The sequence below is a fragment of the Lissotriton helveticus genome, chromosome 7 (genome assembly GCF_964261635.1).
Source record: "Lissotriton helveticus chromosome 7, aLisHel1.1, whole genome shotgun sequence".
Taxonomy (NCBI): domain Eukaryota; kingdom Metazoa; phylum Chordata; class Amphibia; order Caudata; family Salamandridae; genus Lissotriton; species Lissotriton helveticus.
Genome location: NC_136068.1, coordinates 439,996,533 through 440,021,195, shown reverse-complemented (window position 1 = coordinate 440,021,195; position 24,663 = coordinate 439,996,533). Strand labels below are relative to the sequence as shown.

The following is a 24,663-nucleotide window of genomic DNA, read 5'->3' as shown; positions in this document are numbered from 1 at the left end:
ACTCAATTATCTGAGCATTTTCCAACTTGTTTTGTATAAAACCTTATCTAGGATGTCAGGCCTAGGGCACTCGGCGCGCAATCTATTGCGCACTTCTTTATCAAAGCCCTTTCAAAGATTGTCGTGCAGAAAGTCTGTCACTTCCGGGGTTAGAGCCCAATCCGACGACCGAGGATGTACTATGTCGGCCGGATTAAATGTGAAAGGTGTATTTAAATTTTGTGGAGTCAAATCGGGTGTCTCATCACCTGTCTTTCTAGATCTTTTCTTGGGAGGAGCCTCCTCATCCATTGGATCTGTACCCATTGTGTCTGTGTCTGTATACACTTTCTCTTTGCGTTTCGTTTTCTCACTTTCGGTGTTAGGGGGTGTGGGAGCTTTGGGCAAATTGGCTAGCGCGCCAGCGTGGGTCCGTGGCCCTGACTTTGGATCACAGGTGGTGTCATCAGTGTGAGGACCAGCTGAGGATTTAAATCCATGGCATTTGGCAAAGCTCTCAAATTGCTTCGTAATAGGCTTTAAGGTGGCTGCCAACGCTGGCTGCACAGTGCAAGGGGCTGCTAGAGCGTCAACAGTGTTGTCCTCTAACGAAGTTTCCTGCACTTCTTCTTGGTAGGGTTCATCCACCTCATGTCTGACCCAGTCTTCCAGTGCACACACTTATCGTTTTTGGTTTATTTAAAATAAAGTGGTGCAAATTAAGTTTCTCTTGGAGGAGTAAGGGGGGAGCTAACCCACATGCACACAGAAAATCTAGAGTACCTACCTCCTCAGCAGTGCTGTAATCAAAGTTGTTCCAACCCAAGCAGGGCGTCAGAGCCAAAATTAGACGGTACAAAGAGCGTGTGCTCGCTCCGGGGGGGCGACTGTTATTTCAGCCGGTCAGGCATCACAATTGTCAGCTGCTCGAGAAGAGTTGCACTGCTTCTGAGCTTCGAGAAAGGTTCACCGGGTCGCGTACGACGTACGTAGCCCAAAATGAGCGAGCCCAAGAGTAGCCCAATTGGGCTATGCACGTTGGGCGGAGTTGCGGCTCGTTTCAGTGACTGCGGCCGATAAGCGTGAGGAGCGCTTCGCATTAATGCAATCACCGCCGCGAGCGGCGCGGGACCCTATTGCGCTTGCCCGGTCGGGCCATACGAATCTGCGTAGGCACACGCACACTTCAAGCACATAAGCAAGACGATTGCAAGGACATCAATTCTAATAACACTCGTTATGCAAGCGGCGCTTGTGCAATCAATCAAACAATTTTAACAGTCATAAAGGAACTGTATATAACAGGTGCGCTCTTAACTTCTGCGTGATCAGCAAACAAAGAGGCTCAGGAAAAGGAAATGGTTGTTCTTAAAGGGTCCGAAAGAATATGATGGATGTGAAAGCATCATGGGAAATGTAGTTTGTTTATTGTATAAACGTTTTTATTGGCTGCTTTGAGTTACAGTAAAAGAAAGAGAAGCAATAATCCGAAGCCTCCGTTCCTGTAATAGAATTTGTGGGAAGATCATGTTGTGTAGAGGGCATTACCAGGGCGCTGAATCTCAGAGAGACATTGCTAGCGTTGAGGGCATTACCAAGGAGCTGGAGCACGGTCAAACGTCACTCCAATCCTAGCACAGGTTCATGCTGCTAAGCGCGTTGTTAAGCAACTGAATATGACGATTCAGTCGTGCCCTGGTGCATACGGACCCAGTAGAGCTTCACGTTGTTTAGTAACCCTGTAAACATACGCACGCTAACGTCCCTGTGATGAAACGGCACGCAGAACTATATGTGCCAAATGTGAACTGAGGAACGCGTGTCACAAGCACAGAGCAGCACAAAGGAGCGCATGAAGGTGTGCTTGAGGGCCTCAAATCGGAGCGCGCTCAGTAACAGCCTGCGTGGGGTAATAAATCCTTAAATACATTTTCATTTCTTGAATAATGTCGCCCAGCATGAAATAGATCCACAAAGGTAGCTTGCCATAACTGCAGTAAAAAACTTTTCAAAACTTGTGCATTGATACGTTTCCTTCTCCTTCATTTTCCTTTGGTTTAATGATGAGTTGACTCCCACAACAAAGGGTTTTCCAGCTCGTTACCAATGTGGAAATGATGGTCCTCACTCATCAACAATGAAGAGAGGTTGATTTATTTTCTTTGAAGTAAATCCAATACAGGGAAACATATCATCCACTTCTGAGACCAACAGGTGCCTTCTACCTCCTCCTTTCACAGGCTGCACATTCTAGATCCCTCAATAAGCTCACCATGACAACATATAGAATCAAACTATAATCGAACATCTTAAAGCTATACCAACTATTAACTATACCACACTGACCCTCTTATAGGACATAAAAACAATATTGAAACTCCTTACAGTTAATTCTTGGGTTTGGCCATCCTGTTCAAGTAAATCTTTTTTCCACAGCACATCACTGACTATTGCTTAGTGTCCATCCAGCATACCATCAAACATTCATGTCAGGCCAAACTGGCCTTTGTGACCTATCAATCATTTCTCTTACAAAGCTTTTAGAAAATGTGTAATTTGTTACAATATTGCTTAAATGATATCCACACACCATTATCACTGCATCTATACTAATGCATAAATCTCAAATAGTCTCTGCTGTACAAGAAGTCTGATGATCTCAAATATCCCACACTCAGTGAAATCACCCATGACAACAGCATGTGCTGCCCATGAAAACACTATTGCATTCTTCTCCATCTTGGGCTCTGAGAGCAATGCCTAAAAGTTCATTAACTGAGTTACTCCACCCACATCTCCAGCAATATAGAGGACCAAGCTTGAGCCAACCGCACTTGTGACAACAAAATCCCTTTGAAGTTCCTCATCCAATACAATGAATAACAGGTTGTAGCAAATGGTGATAACACATACAGCCATAGCCTTGTCCATTGTTAAAATGAATCCATCCTTTTATTACTTCTAATTGGAAAGATTCATCAAATGTTTCCTTTCTAGCGTGGTGGAACCTACTTTGTCATCACCATAGAATGGACAGAGCTTATGCTACCTCTACTCCTTTGTTGATTAAAAGAGACTTATTGTGGTTACCATTAACAAACTTTTTATCTAGGAAGTTACCTTAATTATTTACGTTGTTATTTGATATGATAGATTGTTACTTCATTTGTTACTTTTTTCTTCCTCTTTTCATTTTCTTTTTCCTTTTCTTTTCTTTTGTTTTCCTTCTCTCTCTTCTCTTCTTTTTCCTCTTCTTTATCAAAAATATTCTTTAAAATGCATTTGTATTAAGTACAGTTTTATTGCATAAGGATTACTTTTCTATCATTGTTTCTCATTATATTCTTAGTTGTTGCGGTATCCTACTAATATAGAATCTGTACTGATGTTTTACGTTGTTTTACTCTCTTAATAAAGCATTTTAAACAGAAAATGAATCCATCCTGCAGGTTCTAATCTGTTGTTTAATTGCAAAACCTTGGCAACTGCACACTGAGCCAAGAGGTGAACAGATCAACTATGAATGGACCCTACTTCCTATGGGTCCTCTAAAGCCCCTCCTTATTAGGTCTTGCTATAGGCATCTCCAACCTTTTGATAAATGCCCGATTGCCTTGCTTTTTTTCGTGAAATACAGAGAGGGAGCTTCAGAGGTTTATTTCTTTCACTAACTTCTGTTGGAGTTTCAGTCCACACCTACGGACTAATTGTATTATTACCAGCGATCGAAGAGCATTACAAAAGTATGAGAACTGTCATCCTGAGAGCAGTGGGGGCAGTCAGTGAGTCTCAGGCAGGGTGAAAGGCGTGGCTAAAAAGAACAAAATATTCTTTACCTATTCCATAGGTCTTTCACTTTCAGATACTTACACATAAACTATTGCACGCAACTTAAATAAACAAGCATTGGCAAAGCCAACAGACCACCCCCTTGGTGAGGTATTGGATTTGTCAATATTTAGTCATGTTGTACAGCAGGAAGCTGCTGTGCAGCATGGCTGAAAGGAAACCAAAGTGATGACACGTCATAGCACTTTTTAATTTTTATTTCTGGCTAGAAGAAAGAACAGGAGGCAACACTGCAGGAGGAAGGGTGTGTGTGTGGGGGGGCAACAAGGACAACAGAGAATGTGGGAAATAAAAGTGATAGGCCCAACGAAGGAGGACAGATGTGGGGGGTAACATGGACAACAGATGGATGCTGGTTGGTGGTCAACAGATCACAGAGAGATGGTGGATGGGAGACACAACGGACAGTGGAGGGAGGTCATGTGGTAGGGCAATGTGATGGACAGCAGAGGGTCGGCGAGCGGGAGGAACACTTGGAGTGGAGAGAAGTACACAAGGGAGACAACTGAAAAATATTCACTATGGTACAGTGCTTAAACACAAAGAAAAAAGTATGGCCTAAATAAAATCAGCAGTGGAAATGCACAAATCGTGCATCCATGCTGGAGGTGAGGGACAAGCACATGAAGAATAAAGAAGCCTATTGCAGCTGACTAATAAGAAGAAAGCAAATGAGAGTGACAGGGATGCCAACCAATAAACAGTGGGCGGTCTTCACGTCCACTGTTAGAAAACAGTAAGGGCCCGATGTACGACAGTTTTTTGCGGTCGCAGCGGGGTTTGAAACCCCTTTGCGACCGCAAAAAACAAGTTGGCCGTGTACTATTCCCATTTTGCAGCTCGCAAATTATTTGCGACTCGCAGAATAGGAATAGCGAGTCGCTATTAGGAAGGGACGTTCCGATGGAGTCCCTTCCTAATAGCGAGTCCTCCATGTATGTGTGACTCTTTTGCGTCCGCAATTGCAGTCACAATACAGTCGCAGATTACCCCCCTTCTCAGAAGGATGGTAAAGCACTCTCAACCAGGAAGGGGTCCCCAGGGGACCCTTTCCCCTTTTGGAATGCAGGGGAAAATATTTTTAAGGGCAAACAGTGGTCCCAGGGACCACTACCTGCCCTTAAAAAATGCAACAAAAGCGTTTCTTTTTTAAATGCATCCCATTTTCCTTTAAGGCAAACGGGCTGCATTGAAAAAGAAAACCAAAAAACAGCCTTATTGTAAAGCAGTCACAGACATGGTGGTCTGCTGACCCCAGCAGACCACCATCCCTGTGAGGTTGGCCATTCCCAATGGCTCATGAATATTGATGAGCCTCACATTTTGCGACCCCATTGGGAATCGCAAACAGTGTCTCTGACACTGATGTACATTGGATTTAGCGCCTCGCAATTTGCGACTCGCAATGAGGCGCTAAATCCAATGGTCGTACATCTGGCCCTCAGTCTTGCGAGAGACATCACATGTGCTCTCCTAGGGGACACCTAAAAGCATATTTTTGCGCTATGATACTTCTTTTGGTTAATGCGATCGCTACAGAAGTGTGTAACCAGAGAATTGAATCCAGGTTACTACAGTGAGGAATAGTGACTTGTGCACTTTAGTGCTACGAAGTCCTTGCCTATGATAGAAAGCACTGTGAGTATATAAATCTTTATTTTAAACTTGCATCCCACACTGCAAGACTGCAGCAAAATGTGCAAAAAGTTGTAGATTTAAGATAAAATAATTACTTTCAAAATATAGGGCCACATGTAGCAAACATGTAGCAAACATTTTTTGCGTTTGCAAACGGGCCGATTCTCAGAATCGGCCCGTTTGCTAATGCATAAAATGCTTTTCACATGTAACAAACCCTATTTTACTATTCGGCAACCTGGTACTGAATCACAAAATGGGTTTGCGATTCGGTATTTGAAAGGGGCGTGTTTAGGGTGTCCGTTCCGAATACCAAATCGTAATGGTATGTATGAATGTTTGTGACGTGAATGCAGTCGCAAAACATTTGCAAATTACCACCAACTTCAAGTTGGTGGTAACCCATTTGAAAATGAGAGGGGGGTCTCCAAGGGATCCCTTCCCCTTTGTGAATATATCTCAAAACTTTTTTAAGGGCAGGCAGTGGTTCCATGGACAACTGCCTGTTCTTAAAAAATGAAAGGTGAACTTTTCATTTTGTAAAGCATTCCGTTTTCTTTTAAGGAAAACTGGCAGCTTAAAAAAACAAAAAAAATTGCTTTATTTAAAAGCAATCATTCACGGACATGGTGGTCTGACCCCACCAGTCCACCATCCCCATGATTTTAGCGATTCCTAGGGGATCGCAAATTGCGACCTACCTCATTAATATTAATGAGGAAGGTCGATTTGCGACCCCCTAGGAATCGCTGATTGAAACTCTTGCAGTTTCATACATTTGTAACAGCGATTACCTAATTGCGATTCCCTGAAAATCGTAATTAGGTAATCGCTATTACAAATGTTGATACATATGGCCCATAGGTTTTAGCAATGCACAATTAGGCTGCACCTAGTTATATGTGTCTAAAAAGCAGGAACTCCAGAACTCAACCAGTAACAAATACTCTTACTCTACTTCTTAAAAAGAATCCGCTTTTGCCTTCATGAAGTTTCAAGTAGCTTCATTAAATCAAGTCAATTCTGGCTTTCAAGCAGCCTTTTGATTGGCAGATTGACTTTTCATTCATTTACATTCCTTCCAGATAGCAGGCATCTAGGTGAGAAGGCATATTTGTTCTTTAACTCCCTCTCCCAACTTTGGCTTCACCGGACAGGAGATGCCCTCCCTTGCCCTTTCAGATGAGGCATTTAATCTGTAAAGAGTTAACTGTTCCAAGACGGTTATCTTTTAACGAAAAGTGTGAAAACTGTTTTAATTACATAAAAAAAGTATGAGCACATCGTTCCCCACAGATCCCGCCCTCTCCGACCTCTGATTGTTGCGCATGATCTGGATGTTTTCTGCCTGTCTAAATGACTACTTGAACATACAAAAGAAAGTAGCTGTCATTCAAACCAATTTATCGTGTCTGATAAGGAAATGCTTATGTGAAGTTTCTATGCAAGTAATGTAAAGGCTAAAGAAAGATTGTTTTTTATTTTTTATTATGCGTGTCCCTTTACCATTCTTGGCGGGCCTCTCATTTTGTATGTAGAACCCCTTTGAGGCTCCCTGTCACAGCTACTGGCCCACTCGTTTTGTATGAAATGTCCCGAGCAACCTTTCCCATACCCTACCTTCAATCCTTTTATATTTCTATATGGTAATTTACAGTGTTAAGTCTGTCAAAGTAGCAATGCCACCTTAATTCATATTTCACACAATGTCAATGCTTCTCTTCCGAGATGGCCTTCATAGTTTCCAGAGGCCATGGGACTGTGCTACAGTGGTATACTCTCTAGCATACGTGAGTTTCTTTAAAAAAATCAATATTATGTGTTGGGTTATTACTTATAGTGACATTTGTAACTGGATCGCTATCACAATTGTTCTTTCTGAACCCTCCCAACTTTTGTATGTTATATGCGGGATCTTTTCTTATTTTTACCAATATCTTAATCCTGTATTGGTTCATTAACCGGTACTGCTAAAATGTATGGCTGGTCCCCTCATCTAATATGGTGGCCGCACCTTAACCTTCACGCCCCCCTCCTTGCTTGGTTAACTTTTCATGATCCTTCATCTTTAGGTCGACTGAGCCCCATGCAGACAAAATGGCATCCAGGACGTCTCCTTAGCATTGATTTCCTGGGAACACATGCTGAATACTAGGGAATTTCAACCCCAGGCCAACGGACTTATGGGGCTGCTGTTACAAGGTAAGTCTGTAATTTGATTATCGCACGGCTGTAAATGGCAGTTTTGTATTTGGCCACCTCCACCTGGGCTTCCTATTTCATTTAAATTGCCATGAGTCCCTGGCATATATTAGTCGACCTTCTTTCCATGGAGGCCATTTTTTGGCACCAGCTCTTAGTTTTTATTGATTTAAACTGCAGGATTTCTGATTCTCGTTCTGGTTTGATATCATTTTACACAGCCCGTCACTACAATTACATGCACAGACTTTAGGAAAGCATTGGACAAGATTTATATTTGATTTACACAACCTGTGTTGGGAAGGGATTATCAAACCTGGGAAGCAGCTCTCCCTAAACCTACCTTAACAAAGAAAAATGGTTCTACCTTAAAAAGGAATAGAATTAATGAGACTGATCTGATAGCTACAATTGGTCTATCACACAATGTGTAAATCCTGTTATGCCTGGATGATCTCGCTAATTCCACCCGGATACTGGAGGCTTTCGGAAAAATCTTAATTGGTATCTGTAGGAAAGTAGGATCTACTTCTTATGGTTAACCCCACTTTTTGCTTGATGTTGCACTATATTTGACTAGTCTGATTGGGATCTGGCTAATCAAGACGCCAGTCGAGCTGCTTTCTCCTTTAAATTGTTATGCATGTACTTTGGTACACTCCAGATTTGATAGTGGGGTACCCTTATCAGTCCCTAGTATATGGTACCCATGTACCCAAGGCATAGTTCCCCCAGAGGCCTCCCCTGGGCTGAAACATGTATCATGCCACCCATGAGAGGCCATGAAAAATTGAACCACAGCTCTCCTGCTGCAACCTGTGTAAGCTGGTGTTTGTACCACTTACTCTAGATATAGGTACACTATATCTATAGGTCACTACACTTAAAACGTATCAGTCGCCCCTGTAGCATGCCTTATCAATCCTAAAGCCAGGATGCTGGGTTTTACGTCTGTGGGACCACTGCCTGCTCTTAAATTATATTTTCGCATCCATTCACGAAGGAAAGGGTCCCCTGGCGACCCCTTCCTCTTTCCGAGTAGCTTACCACCTACTTGAATTAGGTGGTAAACAGCAAGTGTTTTGTGACTGCAATTGCGTTCGCAAAACAATGATACATACAAATGCGGCTTGCTATTAGGAAGGGACGCCCTTGGAACACCACTTCCTAATGCCATCTTGCACAATAGCGTTTGTACATGCGAGCAGGGCAGGGGAGGAGTGGTGTGCCCACCCCTGAGTGCGCAAAGACTGTTTGGCCACCTATGCCCCTGGCTGGGCGGCATCCTGACCAATCACAGCGCTGCATGCAGCGTTGGGATTGGCTTAGAGGAGGGAGCCTGGCTGCCTGCTTCCTGTTCTTTTTAATGAATATTATTAAATTAAACCCCCGCCGCGTGACTCCCCGCCCAACCCACCACTCACCCCCGCGAGTCATGACGACTGCCGCAGTGGCCCACCCGAATGCACCCTTGGCCCACTCAAATAAAAATTCCTGGAGCTGGGCCTGCTAAGCATGGGTGCCATCGTGCTAGAGGAGGGGGCCCGTGAATGTAGTATTCGGCGACATGGTATTACATCCATCTCAACTTGTTGCCTAACCACATACTCCACACTGATACAGTAATTCCACTGTAGTGGGTGGGGTCTCACCCACATAGGAGCAGACCTGATGGTGAAGCAAGCTACATGATTTAGGTGCGGCATTGAAGACCTTTTAAGAATATTTACAGGCTATTTAAATCTACACTCTAAGTAGTTGGCCCCTCTGGCCCTGGATATTTGTAGCTGTTTTGTATTACTAATTGCCAGTACTTGATGGAAAGCTTGTAGTATCTCTCATAATTTCCTCTTGTTCCTTTGGAGGTTAGCACAGTGCTGGTTTAGGATGGACCATTGTCAGAAATGTAGTATACTCTCTACCAGAAGGGCCAATGGAGCTATTAAAAGCTGTGTTGTCAATATTCTAATTATAAATAAATCATTCAATACAGTTAATCAAAATTTCACAATAATATGTAGAAATCGGGTCACATCAGTTCTCATTGCATCAGAGTATACCTCTACATCTTGCTGATATGTATTGGATGTCAGGTATGTGGGCGAATAACTTCGCAATGTAAAAGATCCGTACTCTGGTCTTCATGATGGTATTCCATTGACTAGTTCGCCCTCCTTTGCTTTAATCCCTGCTGCAAGTACTGCAGTTATTGCCCTACCGCTTGTGCTGCTGCCCGGGGGATTTTTGATGATTCAGACGCCGTCTCACAACCACCATCTAAAATTATTATTATTATCGATTTGTTGAGCGCGATTGCTGCCCAGAGGCGTCCAAGCGCTGAGAATAAACAGAGATGTGACAGGGCCGAGGGTGCAGGAACTAGAGGGATTTGACAAATAAGGCTGTTTTCAGCTTCTTACGGAATGAGAGCAGGTCGGGTATAGACCGAAGAGTGATGGGGAGGGCATTCCAGAGCTTGGCGGCGTTCAGCGAGAACAGCCTGCCCCCCGACCTAGCTCTCTTCACTCTAGGGACAACTGCCAGAAAGGCACCCGTAGACCGCAGATTCCTGTTAGGGTGGTAGGGGGTGACCAGGCTGTTGTTGATTGCTGAACCGGTCTTCCAAAAGGCCCGGTGCGTAATGCACAGTGCCTTGAAGGCCACTCTCTGCCTTACTGGCAACCAGTGTAAGCTTTTCAGGCCATGTCTGGCAGACTGGGATCGTGGAATCTGGAGTATGGTACGCGCCGCGCAATTTTGTACCACCTGAAGCTTCCGAAGAGTCATCCCGGGTGCCCCTAGGTAAAGAGCATTATTTGAGTCCAGACGGGACTGGATGAGGCCTTGTACTGCCACCTTCTTGGCATCAAGGGGCAGAAGTGGAAGAACCTTCCTCAGTGCTCTAAGTAAGCCAAAACAGGTGGCAGACAGCCTGGTGGCCTGAGTGGAGAAGGAGAGCTTGTTGTCAAGCCATACTCCCAGGCTCTTCACACTATCCTTGGGAGTAGGCGGTGCGCCTAGGCCATCGGGCCACAAAGAGGTAAAGGGTACTGGTGAAGCTGGACCTAGGAGCATGAGCTCTGTTTTTCCTCCATTCAGTTTGAGGGAGGAGTTGGTCATCCATTCCCTCACGTTCTCCAAACAGTTCAGCAGGCCAGCCGAGGGATGTCTGTTGTTCTCTTGGGCCAATGAAACCACTAGCTGGGTATCGTCGGCGTACGACACGATCTTAATGCCGTACGGTTCGACTACCCCAGCCAGAGGCTTCATGTAGACATTAAATAATACAGGGCTCAAAGACGAGCCCTGCGGTACTCCACAGCTAAGTGGCCTGCTGGTAGATGTTGTGTCGCCGTCAAAGATCTGAAAAGATCTGTCAGCTAGAAAGGAACTGAACCACCTTAGTGCATCTCCCGAGATTCCGATGGTCTGGAGCCGGTTCAGCAGAGTGGCATGGCTGACCGTATCGAAGGCAGCACTTAGATCAAGGAGGATCACTGCCACTGATCCTCCCTGATCCAGTATCCTTCGAGATTCTTCGGCGACTGCTAACAAGGACATGTACTAAGAAGAAGAAAGTTCCCCTCACTAGTCTCCCACCATTGTTTCATAAAACCCATATAACACCTAATAGTCCTGTACCTCAACTCAAAACGGGCCTAGGCAAGTACAATTCAGGCACTGATAAGGCTAAAAAATGGGCTAACTGCCCAAAAAACAACAATAATCCCAAAGGCCTACAACACAACTCTCTTTCGAGAGTCAAAAGCTTATTTATAGAACTAACAACTTGTATTAAAGCTTCCATAGGCTCCTTAGAGTAGAGATTGGACACCATTGAAGCGGGCCAAGCAACAATTATGGGCCATCTAACTGAAGTGACAACCAGATTGCCCGTGATAGGCGGGGATGGTGGATGTCACATAGTTTGCAGACAGTCTCCCAGTATTAACACCCGGGGATGTAGCAAACAGAGTATTCAGAAGGAAAGTACTAATAGAGTAAAAAGCTCTCCTCCTAGGGGTCATGGGTTAAAAAATGCCGGGTAAAGAGGGAAGGACGGAATATTAAAAAATTACAGACTGGGGGGGGTGTTATCTCGTCCTGAGACCCACAGCTTGCAAGGGTCTCGTGCGCTCCCCAATCAAGAGGCCCCCTCTGATCGTATGAGTTTAAACTTTTCCCCCCGCCGCGGCCCCTACACCCTGGTTTAGGCAAATGTCCCTCCATCGACCGAGGGTGAAAAAGAATCTTGGATCACCCTGCGGAATAAATCCGTACACTTTCTGGGGGCCAAAGCTGGATTGACACAGGAAATGTTCGCCTCTTTTAAAATGGTAAGACGTGTCACATGGATCGGACCAAGTAGGAAAGCCCTAAATGGGGATTGTGTTGTTCTGTCCCTAGGCTATCCAGCCCTGGTTCGCGAAATCCTATATCTCATTAGTGCTAAGGAATTGAGAACAGAAGGAATAAACGTCTTATCCCTGGGCTTTTTTTATCGGCCATGTGGGTTCCGAAAGTATCCTGCTTCTCATTTAAACACTCACCTTAATAGTTTTCAGACCTACAACTTAGAGGTAACAAACAGGTTTGGACCTTTGCAATTTCTCGAGGATGTTGATTGACTGTATGGAAATGATCACCCCACAGGTAGATTTGTTCCTAAATTGCTACAGAGGGAACTGAACAGGGAACTTCACAACGACCACTGGGCTTGTGCCACGGAACATTTTACGGTATTACCCAAAGTTCACTGTAACACTATGATAGTTAAACCTTTGTTTGGAATACATGGCAATCAGCATAATCTTAATGTGTATCTAGAACTAGAAGGTAAGAGTGATTTATCCCCGCCAGTAACTTCAACAATCATCCCGTTCGAACTAGGAAGTGGTGCACCTAGTGTAATTTCTACACCTCTTTTAGAAGACGATTACAACTTGGATTTAGATTTACAGCCGGCAGGAACCCAGGGACAGGGGGAAAATGTACATGGCCCAGAAACCCAAGTAGATTTAACAGTAGGGTCTGTTAGAGTAGTTTTCTGGAACATTTGCGGCCTCGAGACGAAGGTTACTAACTTAGTCTGGGCAGATTTCATACATAATTTTGATATTCACTGTTTCTAGGAGGCTTGTTTACTAAATGAGATACATTTAGACGGATATAAGACATTCCATATTCCAGTACATGGGAGACACAAAGGGGGAATATGTGTATACACTTCCAACATGTTGAGGGTCCAGAACATCAAAATGTCAAAATATACCTCCTATTATCAAATTGTTACCATGGAGGGCGTGGCCAGCTGGGCAACATGGTGGACGCAACTCCTTAGAGCTCCGTCAGCAGGGCCCGGACTTCTCCGTAATTTATCCTTGGAGAGGGAATTGTGTTCACCCACGTCGGGCGGAGCAGCTGCAGGACTGCCTGGGGAGCACGCTAGTGTGAGAAGTGCTCGCGGAGCTGACTGTAAACCTGAGTAATCCGCCGGCGAACTGGGCAGACCTGCGGGTGCTGAGGGGGCGCGAAACTCAGCCGGGCTCTGGCAGTGTCAGAGCGGCCGGCACCGGTGTGGTAGGAGCGGCGGGCAGAGGCGGGTCCGCTACACATCGCCGACCTCCTGCGAGAGCCCCGTGACACAGGCTGGTGTGAGGAGAGCCAGAACCGGGACCGCAGCGGTGCACTGCCGGCTGTTGGGAGGAGGTGGCGCTGGGTTGCAGACCGAGCGCGAGGCCCGGGTCCCGACCACGAGACTGGTGTGCTGGGCCGCTCTAGAGACACGGCCCGCAGGATTGGCCTGAAACAGTGGAAAGATCACCTGGGCGCCCACAGGTGAGCGGTGCGATAGCGCGGGCACCTGATGGGGAGCAGTCTCCACCGACGGGCTGCGGGGACATAGAGAGCCTAAGACGGCGCACATACAGCAGGAACTGAGTCGTACTGTGATACCCCTGGCTGCACCTTACGGGACGCGGTGGGGGAGATAGGCCTGGACAGAGCTGTGCACACTCACATGAACCTGCGGAGTGCGATTGCGGTCTCGGCGCCATAGAGAGCCCAGGCGGCGAGCGAAGCTCAAGGAGCCGCGACGAGGGAACACGTGGAGGGACCCTGCGGTAGCCGCCTTACGAGACGCTGGCGGGTCAAGTGGCACTGAATCTCGCCGCAAATGGGGTTGCCTGAGGGCCGCGAGCAGGCCCAGCGATAGCGAAGGAGGACCGGCGGACCCCCAACGGAGCTGGGAGGAACGCGGCCTGCCGCCGGTGGGCGCTTGCACTATAAACTCGGCCAGTAATTGGCGACAGCCGGGGATCTATTGCAGCCTAGAGGGCGGGGAGTCAACCCCACAACGGCAGCGGGGACATTGAACTCTGAGGAGGGAGTCAGGCGCACAAAGAAGGTAGCGGCCGCTAAGGCAGAGAGGCGAAGAAGGCGAAGAGGGCGGCGGACCCAGCTGCCTGGCTTTCAAAACCGCTTTGGCTATTAGCGGGCAGTGAGACTCTTCGGAGTAGCTGAGCGCTATATAAGACTCAAAATAACATAACAAAATAACATAACAGATTCTTACCCCCCCTCCCCCACCTTGGCACCCCGGACACAGTGACCGAACAAGTGGTGCGGACCCGGGCGGAGGGGGTCCCTCTACACCGCTGCGGTGGCGAGACATCCGCGAGATCTACACGACCTACAACTGCGTAGCTCCTGAGAGGGGGACTCGCGCTGCAAGATCTGAGTCAGCCTATCCTCTAGCGCTCGGTTGCCGCGTCTGGCTGGGGACGGCGTGCCCGGGACTACAGGTCGCCGATCGACACACACCATTGACCCCCCTGACGAACACGACAGGTCTGGTGACTTGGGGGCCTCGTTGGCGCTGCTGTTGGTCCATCGCCGGGAGCGTGGATGCCCACTGCGCAGCAACTCGCAGTGGGCAGACTGAGAGATAAGTCGCAGTTGAGGCAACCAGGCCCGGGTGGCCCAGACGCAACACAAGACCAGCGGAGGGCAGACATGGAACCCGCATCGACCCTGGCAGCCAAAATAGACACTGTCCTGGCGGCGGTGGAGCGCATCGGGACCACCTTAGCACAAACCAAGACCTCTCTGGAAGACCGGCTTGACAAAGTCACCTCCGACTTTACGCTGTTGCATGCGGATCACCGCAAGTTGTCAGAATCGGTCGCTGCGCAGCGCCAGACAGTCCAGGAACTACAGCCGGTGGTACACAGTCACGCCTCCGCTTTGCAGGATCTAATTGACAGGGTGCACACACTAGAAGACCGCGTGAAGGATGCGGAAGAGCGCTCCCGGCGCAGTTATGTCCGGGTAGTGGGTCTGCCTGAAGGGGAGGAAGGGAAGAACCCCGAACAGTACACGGAGGACTGGCTGCGGACGCTCCTACCGGCTGGAGCGTTGTCGCCACACTTCGCGGTGGAAAGGGCTCATAGGGTGCCTGCGCAGGCTAGGAGGCCTGGAACTGGGCCCCGCCCGTTCCTCTTCAAACTTCTAAACTATAGGGACTGGGATGCGGTGCTCCACGAAACTCGGAAGATGGGAGACCTCAGAGTGGGCAATAGTCGCGTCGTTCTTCCCGGACTATACAGCGACTGTTCAGAGGAGACGCAGTTCGTACCTGGCAGTGAAGAAACAACTGAGAGAACTGGAACTGCCCTATTCCCTGCTCTTCCCCTCACGTTTGAGAGTAGTCACCAAAGAAGGCACACATTTCTTCGAAGCCCCGTCGGAGGTCTGGGAGTGGCTGGAGGAAACAAGGAGATGGTCGGGGCCGAGACCGACGAGCCCGGAAGACGGCGGATGGCGGGAGCAACGCTCCAGGAGGCGAAGGAGGAAAAATGGGACCCGACGGAGTGCAGACCCGAGACAAGCCGCTCCGAGCCCGGAGAAAATGCGGCAGGAAAGACAGGAGGCTCTGGAGGCGGTTGCGACGTTGGGTGCGACGAATACCGGCGACGACCTGGGACATGGTCAGCGGGGCAAGGCACAGGCCAGTGGGCCATCGTCGCCGTCCACAGAGATGTCAGACGACATTGTTATGCCGGTGGTTACGCCCCAGACGGCGGACTTCATAGTGTGACTGGAGGCAGACCTGGGACATACCGATATCCTGTCTGAACTGTGTCTACTGCATATTGTATCCTTTCCTTGGTTGCCCATTGTATTGCTGTTGTGGGCGACGGGCCCTGGCGCCTTGCGCGTAATATGCTGCAGACACATACATGCGCCCGGCGTGGGGGGAAAGGCGGGTGATCAACTTGCGCGTCCCCGATGACTCGCACATGTCAGTCCGACGTGCATTACTGATGAGATGTTTCATTCACACCTCTACAACCTTGGGGGCCCTAAGTGAGGGAACATCACGATACGCTACTGACTGCGCGCTTCCCCACATACTCCCAAACTGTGGACACGTTAACTTGAGGAGTAACTGCCTCACTAAGTTTGGACGCTTGCCCTGTTGGGAAGTCGCCCGCCAAGTTACAATGTTACTGTTTCCTTACATATTACGGAAGCGACATTCCGCAAACACAATGCGACAGCCCGGCCCCCGACCCAGAGGGACGACCTCCCCAAGCCCCCAGGTGACTACACTACAACACACGTCATGACGTCCACCACTATTATGACATGGAACATTCGCGGCATGCACACCCCGTCGCGTAGATACTCGGTCTTCGCCTACATGCAGAGACACAAGGTGGGGATCGCGCTTCTCCAGGAAATACACATGTCCCAGATGGAGCTGGAGAGGCTCCACAGACGTTGGAGGGGGCAGATACACGGCACAACTTACTCATCGCAAGCGCGCGGCGCCCTGATCTGGGTGAGAGCTGGCGTCCCTTTTACCTGTTCGGACGTTCAAGTAGACACTGACAGGAGGTACTCCTTTGTTAGGGGAAGGCTTAACGGGCAGGAGTTACTACTGGGTTCCATCTACGCCCCCAACACAGACCAACCCGCTTTCCTGGCATCCCTAAATCCCATCCTCCAGCGGCACGCGGGCCTCCCCTGGTTGCTAGGTGGCGATTTCAACATGGTCCTGGTCACGCACCTGGACCGCTCCTTTCCACCCCTACGCGCCGTGACAGCAACATCAGTGGCACAGGCCTTTCGGAATTGGTTACACCATTGGGACATAAACGATCTCTGGCGCACGCAACACCCTGCGGATAAGATATACTCGTACTATTCAGCTGTACACGACCTTCACGTCTGCCTGGACCGCATAGTAGGCTCCCAATCACTACTGCCGTTACTGTCCAAGGCAGAGTACCTGGGCAGGACACACTCAGACCATAACCCTCTCTGTCTCCATCTCAACTGGGAGGCGGACAGGCCTCCGGTGTCCACATGGCGCTTAAAGTCTGCAGCGTTGGAAGACGCTGACTTTCGGTCCTCCCTGGGCACAGCCGTCCTGTCCTACTTTGAAGAAAACGTGGGCATGGCGAGCGACTCAGTGGTGGAGTGGGACGCTCACTAGGTGACCATCCGTGGGCACTGCATAGGTGCCACATGGAATATCCGTGCACAGGTTTCCGGCTCCCTGACTCGCATAGAGTCTGAACTGCTGCGCTATGAGAGGGAGGGGGAAGGTGCGGGGGTACACGCACGTAAACTGGGGGAACTCCGTGACGAACACGCGGTCCTACTTGAATGGCTGAGGTGTCATGATTACGCGGCGCATACGGCCAGGACGTACTCAAAGGCGGATAGGGCTGGCCGCCTGCTAGCCTGGCTAATACGCAGGGCAGAGCGCACTACTCCGATCAGCGCCATCCGTTCCAATGATGGGACGGTGGTGTACACGCAGCGTGCTCCTCCGGATGTATGAAGCATCAATAGACACTGGCCGGCTCCCACCCTCTCTGGCGGAGGCATTCCTGGTGTCCCTGCCTAAGCCCGACAGAGACCCCATGTCCTTGGGCTCCTACCGTCCGCTAGCGATGCTGAACACCGACTATAAGATATTTGCCAAGCTGCTAGCAGAGCGACTGGCACCGGTGGTTCCACACCTAGTGCACCCGGATCAGAATGGCTTCGTGCCAGCGAGATCCACATCCCTGAACCTCAGGAGGTTCTTCCAGGTAGCTGCGGAGGCAACGTAGGTCTGGCCCAGGGCGGGATGCCTGGTGCTTGATCTAGAAAAGGCTTTTGATTGCCTGGAGTGGGGATACCCGCTGACAACGCTGGAGGCATATGGGATAGATGACGGCTTTCTACAGATGGTGGGACTCCTGTATAACGGTCCGCGTCCGGCTGGGACCATATGTTTCGGAGGCAGTGGCGATCGGTAGAGGCACCCGGCAAGGCTGTCCTCTGTCGCCGTTGCTTTTCGCATTGGCCATGGAGCCCTTAGCTGCGGCTCTAAGACAACAACTGGCGGATGGTATACTGCTGGGCGACGGGGTTCATCAGGTGTCCTTGTACGCTGATGATTTGTTGGTTTTCGTCCGCGACGTGAGCCGCATGCCGGAGCGACTGGCCCCACTGCTGAGCCGCTTTGCTAGCCTTTCGGGGCTCCGAGTCAACGCAGGCAAATCGTGCCTCTACGCGTTTGGAAGTGGGGTGACGGACCCGGAGTACAGCCTCCATGGCACAAGAGTCATGGCAAGCAGACACCTTCAAATATCTGGGGATCCAGATATACCGCCAGCAAGCGGACTTGTTAGACGGGAACCTGGGCAGAGCGGTGACGGCGCTCAGGGCCCAAATAGGTTTCTGGTCCATACTCCCGCTCTCACCCACAGGCAGAGTGGCCCTTGCTAAAATGGTGATGCTCCCACGCCTCCTCTATTATTTCACGAACCTGCCGCTCTTCCTGCCTGCGTCTTTCTTCGCTAGCCTCAACAAGATCCTGCGCGATTTTGTCTGGGGAGCGTCTAGACACCGCCTAGCACTCGGGAAGCTGTTTCTGCCCACAGACAGGGGTGGGCTAGCCGCCCCCTGCTTCGAACACTACTACTTGGCGGCGCAACTCCAATGGGTTGCCCGCTGGCTGGCAGACAGAGGGCGAGAGGACACTGCCACGGCGGAACCCGAGTACATGCTGGAGCGGATTACAGCATTATTTCACCCATTAGCGGCGCCGGCGCGCCCCACTCCACTACTGCTAGCGGTGGCATTCAAATGCTTCCGCAAAACATTGTACCTCACCAGAAGGGTGCACCCTTACGCACCTGCGGTGCCACTGGAGGGCTCGCCCGGGGGCGGGGGAACACTCACACACTCCATGCTAGAGCAATGGCACGAGGTGGATGTCCGAACGTTGGGCGACCTGTATCAGGACGGAGTATTGAAACCCTACGAGACGATGGTGGCGGACTCTGGGCTCCCCCCAGGGGGCTTCCTACTGCACAGGTCCCTAACGGCACATCTGGTGGCCAAATGGGGCGAAGTGGCGGCAGAGCCGACACAGCATTTGAAGGTGCAATACCTGCACGTTATGGGCAGGGGCAGGCATCTGGTCAGGTGGTTCGCTGCATCCCTGCGGACACATACAGAACTGGACTTAACCCCGCTGTGGGCGAAATGGGAGAGGCACATGGGGCGAGCGTTCGCAGATAAAGAGTGGGAAAAGGTCCTAAAAAGCCCGGTACGCATCCCTAAAAACATGAGGTTCCGCCAAATCCAGGTATACATAGTGCACAGAGCCTATCTAACCCCAGACCTTATCAATAAATATTTTCACAGGACGGACGCGTCTTGCCCCAGATGCGGAGAGGAGAGCGCAGACCTTCTCCACACCCTGTGGCGTTGCCCTGGCATGGGCACCTACTGGGGAGATATTCATACGCTACTCACACGAAGCACCGGTCGAGACATCCCCTGTAACTGGCCCGAGTATCTCCTACACCACTTCAAGCGGCCACCTAAGGACAAGGCGTCGTCTCGATTCCTTGACCTGGGAATGGTAATGGCAACACGACTTCTCACTAGGAGATGGAAGGCGAGGGACTCACCCAGCACAAGGGCATGGGCCCTCTCGTTCACGTCCTGGGCGCGTGCAGAGTGGACGGCTATCCGAAGGGAGGAAACTATGCGTCTCCGCAAGGAGCCTATGGCAGAGAGGTGGAAACACATGCTAGACACTCTGCAGGCGGCAGGGGACGCTGCAGTAGAAGGGGCGGCGGGACACCAGGCTGACGCTGCAGACGAGCGGGGCAGGGGCGCAGCGACCACCACGCAGGAGGCATGTCTAGGTGCACCCAGCGGCGCAGTGGCGGGACATGCATTATGAGGAGCTGTGCGAGTCATTCGAGTGGGAATGGGGGAGGGGAGGACTTCGGGCTGGAGGGGTCGGGAACTGGAGCAAATGATAATAGACTCTGGTGACAATGTCGTAGTTAACTGTTCTGGTTCTTGTTCCATAGCACATGGTTATCATTCGGGGTAGGGTTGAATACACAATGCTTCTCCATTCCCTTGTAGGGGGGTGGAATGTGCTACCTCCTGTTTATCAGCTGGGAGGCATGCCTGGGCGCTTGTATCCTGTCCATGACCTATCAGCATGTCTCAATAGAGTGCCCTCGATGACCAACAAAGTGGATGTATTATCGCCTATGCAACTTGGAAGAAACACTTTGAATGTAAAGTTGTACCTATGATGATTTTGAGCTTAAAAATACCAATAAAAAGATTTATAAAAAAAAAATCAAATTGTTACCATTAATTTGCTTATGCAAGTCAAGGTAGTGGTTCGGGGAGATTACATTTGTTACATCTTTTTCCTGGCTGGAATTTTGAAAGCCTTAGAGGGGAGAGGTAAGCCCGATGTGCCGTGAACAGATGATTACGCCTCAGCCATGCCGGTTTAACGGTTTTATGGAGGAGAGTAAAAGATTTTATCCATATCTCCTCGCACTGAAAGCCTAGCTCATACCCCCACAGCTCGTCAGGGAGGGTAAACTCCCCATCAACTTCTTCCAGCAAACTCCAGTACCACAAAGCTACCTCTTTATCTCCCCCTTGCCTCTCTACCAACTGCTGTTCCAGGTTGCTAACTTTCCCCAGAAGAGCACCTTTCCTACACAGGGCCCTAGCCCAGCTATCGAGCTGCATATGCTTTAATCTGGATAGTCCAGGGCCTACCCTATTCCGTAACTCTTCCCATGCCATCATAGACCCTCCTGCCAACAGGTCTCCCCATCTTACAATCCCAGCATCCTTCACAGGAGTCGACAAACTGTCCTTTAGACAGAACGGTAAACCTGGGGAGTTCCACACTGGCGCAAAGTTTGAGAAATAGGAAAGCCCTAATCTCTTTCTAATCTGTGCCCAGGCTTTAGCCAAGGATTGAAGAATTTTTAACTTCACTTTTTTGAAAATGTTCTGGTCCCCGAATTTAAACAGAAATCCGTCAATTGGTAGGTCTGCCCCAACTTGCATGGCTTGAAACATTGTCCCTATTGATAGACTGGATGGTGTTTTCAAAAGCATTCTAGAGTGGGACAACTGAAAAGCCCATGCATAGCACTGTAAGTCAGGTAGTGCCAGCCCTCCCTTTTCCCTCCTCCTCCTCAACTTCTTCCATGCCAATCTAGTGGCTTTATAGTTCCAAATAAAGGAATTAATCTCTCGCTGACATTTATCCAGCTGTTTAGTATCAAAGGCCAAGGGGATGGTGTTAAAGATAAATATAAATTTGGGAAGGATAGCCATCTTTACTAAACTTATCCTCCCCAGTATGGTAAGTGGAGGGTGAGCCCAAGATTTTAATAGCTTCCGACATTCGTTATAAACCCGGTCTAGATTGTTTTGCGCAATATTTCCAACTTCTTGAGTGACCCGGATTCCAAGATATCGCATGGAGTAGGTCACATCCAGTTGTATGTTAGCAATGTTCCATGCCATTATTTCAGTTTTACTGATGTTGATCTCGTACCCCGAAATCCACCCAAACTCCTCCGCCCTCTTGATAACAGTGGGGAATGATAAAGCCGGGTCAGACGTAAAGATGGGGATATCGTCTGCATAGAGTGCTACCCACCTCTCCCACCCCTCGAATTTAAAAGGAGGGATGTTAACCTCTTCCCTCAAAACCTGAGCGAACGGTTCAATGTACAAATTGAAGAGGAGGTGTGAGAGCGGGCAGCCCTGCCTAGTGCCCCTTGTAATTTTAAAGGGTTCTGTCAGGACACCATTAATTAACAACCTGGCCAATGGGGTCCCATACATGAGAGTGATGACTCGACAGAAATCCTCTCCAAATGTAAATTTTTTCAAGACCGCGGCCAGATAGGGCCAATTGACCCTATCAAAGGCTTTTATTGCGTCTAAAGTGAGGGTTGCCAGAGGAAGAGAGAAGGCGGAATCGATGTCTATAGCTCCCACCAAATTGTGCGTAAGATCAGCTAACTGACGCCCTTTAATGAACCCTTTCTGGTCTTGATGTACAATTGAGACAATTACACTCCCCAATCTAGTTGACATAATAGTTGCGAAGATTTTATAATTGCTGTTCTGGAGCGAAATTGGCCGGTAGGATCTGCACTCAGTCGGGTCTTTCCCTGGCTTAGGGATCAAAGCGATAGTCGCTTCACTCCAAGACTTTGGGGGAGCCTCTCTCTTCATGAGAATCCCATTAAAAAGTGCCGTCAGTGTTAGAACAATCGCTACACCTAACACGCGATATAACTCTCCTGGTAGGCCATCAGGGCCAGCCGCCTTCCCTCGCTTAAGTTGTCCAATGGCTTTGCTCACTTCTGCCTCCGATATTTCCATCTCCAAACGGTTGCATTGCACTTTAGAGAGAGTCGGCAGAGAAATTTTATCAAGCCAAGAATCCCTTGCCACATGATCCTTGGTAAGGTCCTCTTTATAAATACCCTCGAAAAAATCCAGAAAAGCGCTCCCGATATCTGAATTCCAAATCCTGGATGCAGCCTCCCCTTCCAATTTTATTTCTCTGATGTAATTTTGGGCTTGGTCAGCTTTAACTTTCCAGGCCAAAACCCTACCTGCCGCTTCCCCAAATTCAAAATGGGAGATCTTACTTGCCTCCCATCTCTTAGCCACCCTTTCTTGTAAGATGTTCTCCAGCTGTTTTTTCAGGTCAGCCAGCTTCCTTTGCTCGTCTATTGAACCCATGGAGGTGCCAAGCTTTTGCTCGATTAAATTCATCTCCAGCTCCAAAGTTTTTATCTTCTCTCTTTATGTCTTCCGCCTATGGGAGGCTCTGTTGGTTATACACCCTCTCAAAAAAGCTTTCAGGGTCTCCCACACCATGGCTATAACAGCAGATTCGAGATTAATCTCCAAAAATAGTTTGGACTCTGCTAAAAGAAAACTGATTTCATCGTCCTCTAATAGAATGGTCCGATCAAAGGACCACGACGCATGTCTAATCTGCTGGTCAGATCTTAAAGTGAACAAAATAGCCGAGTGGTCGGAAAGATGGGAGGGGAGATATACTATCGCCGTTAATGAGTCTTTAAGACAATAGCTAAATAAAGCATAATCGATTCTCAATTTATGCTTATATTTAAGGTTCCGAGAAGAGACCCCCAATTTATTGCCTACCCTTTCCCTCCATAGATCCGCTAAACCCAACTGTGTCATTCTTGCTACAAGGGTTTGCCTTAATTTAGAGAGTGTGCAGGCTCTAGAGTTAGGGGATTTATCTAATTTAGGGTTGAGTACAATATTTAAAATCGCCCACCCAAATTACGGGGTCTTGGGAAATTACCAGATGATTCCTGATAATGTCCAAGTAAGACGGATCATCTTGGTTTGGACCATAATAGCCCACCAATGTACAAATCCAACCATCTACCGAGATTCTTAGTAGGAGCCATCTCCCACTATAATCCTCTTTATGGTCTAGTATCTGGACTTTTGCTGATTTTTTAAAAATAAAGAGGATCCCTCTGATATTTGCATTATGGTCTGTACATATGAATTTATCAATCCATCTCTGCTTTTTTAATATTTCGGTGGCTTCTGCGTTGAGGAGGTGTGTCTCCTGTATGACAATGACCTGCGCGGGGGAGTCTCTCAAATATTGGAGAATTCGGTCTCTTCTACTCCTCACGCGCAGACCATTGACATTCCAGGATAGATATTGAATGGAAGTCATGTCATTGCTTCCCTCTCCCTCACCCTTACACCACCCCTCCCATGATCCCAGAATCCTGGGCCCCTCAACCACACAATCTGGCAGCACTGAATCTGGATAAATACAATGCCAGGACACATAAAGAACTTAGAAAGGGTTGACATATGAGGATTTAAAAAAAAAAAAAAATCCTCCCCACCCAAAGTGCCCCCACCCGTACCCCCCCACCTGGAAAACCCTCCTACACTTACTCTGGCCTGATGTATTGCCAGATTTACGTCCTCTAACAGCCCCCCTCCTACACTGCTTACACTGCTGAGGCCAATAAAAATACCTACTAGAGAAGACGACTACTAGAAACGTAACTGATATTGAAGGGAAACCATTTTTTTCTTTTTTTTTTTGTAGATACTTTTATTTTTGCCCCCACTTTGTGTTATTTTTTTTCCCCTATTTCTTTTATTCTTTTTTTTCCCCCTCCTTTTTCCCATTATCTCTCTTTCCCCCTTACCAACAAAATTTGGGAATTATAGCATTAACCTGAATCTCTTAAGCCTGAAATAGGTTACATAGTGCAGATGGTGCCAAGAACTTTATTATATTAGCTTCCCCCCCGCGAATGATCCCTAATAGATTCCAACAATTCGTCGGCCTCAAGAGGAGATCAAATATTGTGCATTTTATTGTTCTACATTACCAGCAGAAACGCGGGGAACCTCATCTGCACCGTTGCACCAAAAGATCTAAACTTGTCCATTCTTTGGCCTAGTTCCCACTGTCGTTCTAGTGTGGATTTAGAGAGGTCCGACCGTACCTCAAAGGGAAAATCAGGACCCTTTAATGTTTTTGCTTTCAGTGCGAGGTTTAGGATGTTTTCCTTTAGGGTGTATGTAAGGAAGTTAATCAGGATCTTTCTGGGT

At 48.5% G+C, this 24,663-nt stretch overlaps 1 protein-coding gene across 2 annotated transcripts in view; it reads left to right on the top strand.

The window, feature by feature from the left end:
- The window catches only part of LOC144768570 (structure-specific endonuclease subunit slx1-like), a 497,482-nt gene that overhangs the window by 90,766 nt on the left and 382,053 nt on the right, over nt 1-24,663 (top strand). For both annotated transcript variants that reach the window (XM_078652341.1, XM_078652340.1), the window contains one exon: nt 7,539-7,668. The gene's annotated coding sequence lies outside the window, so the exon portion shown is untranslated. Of the gene's footprint in view, nt 1-7,538; nt 7,669-24,663 lie in introns of those variants that run through there.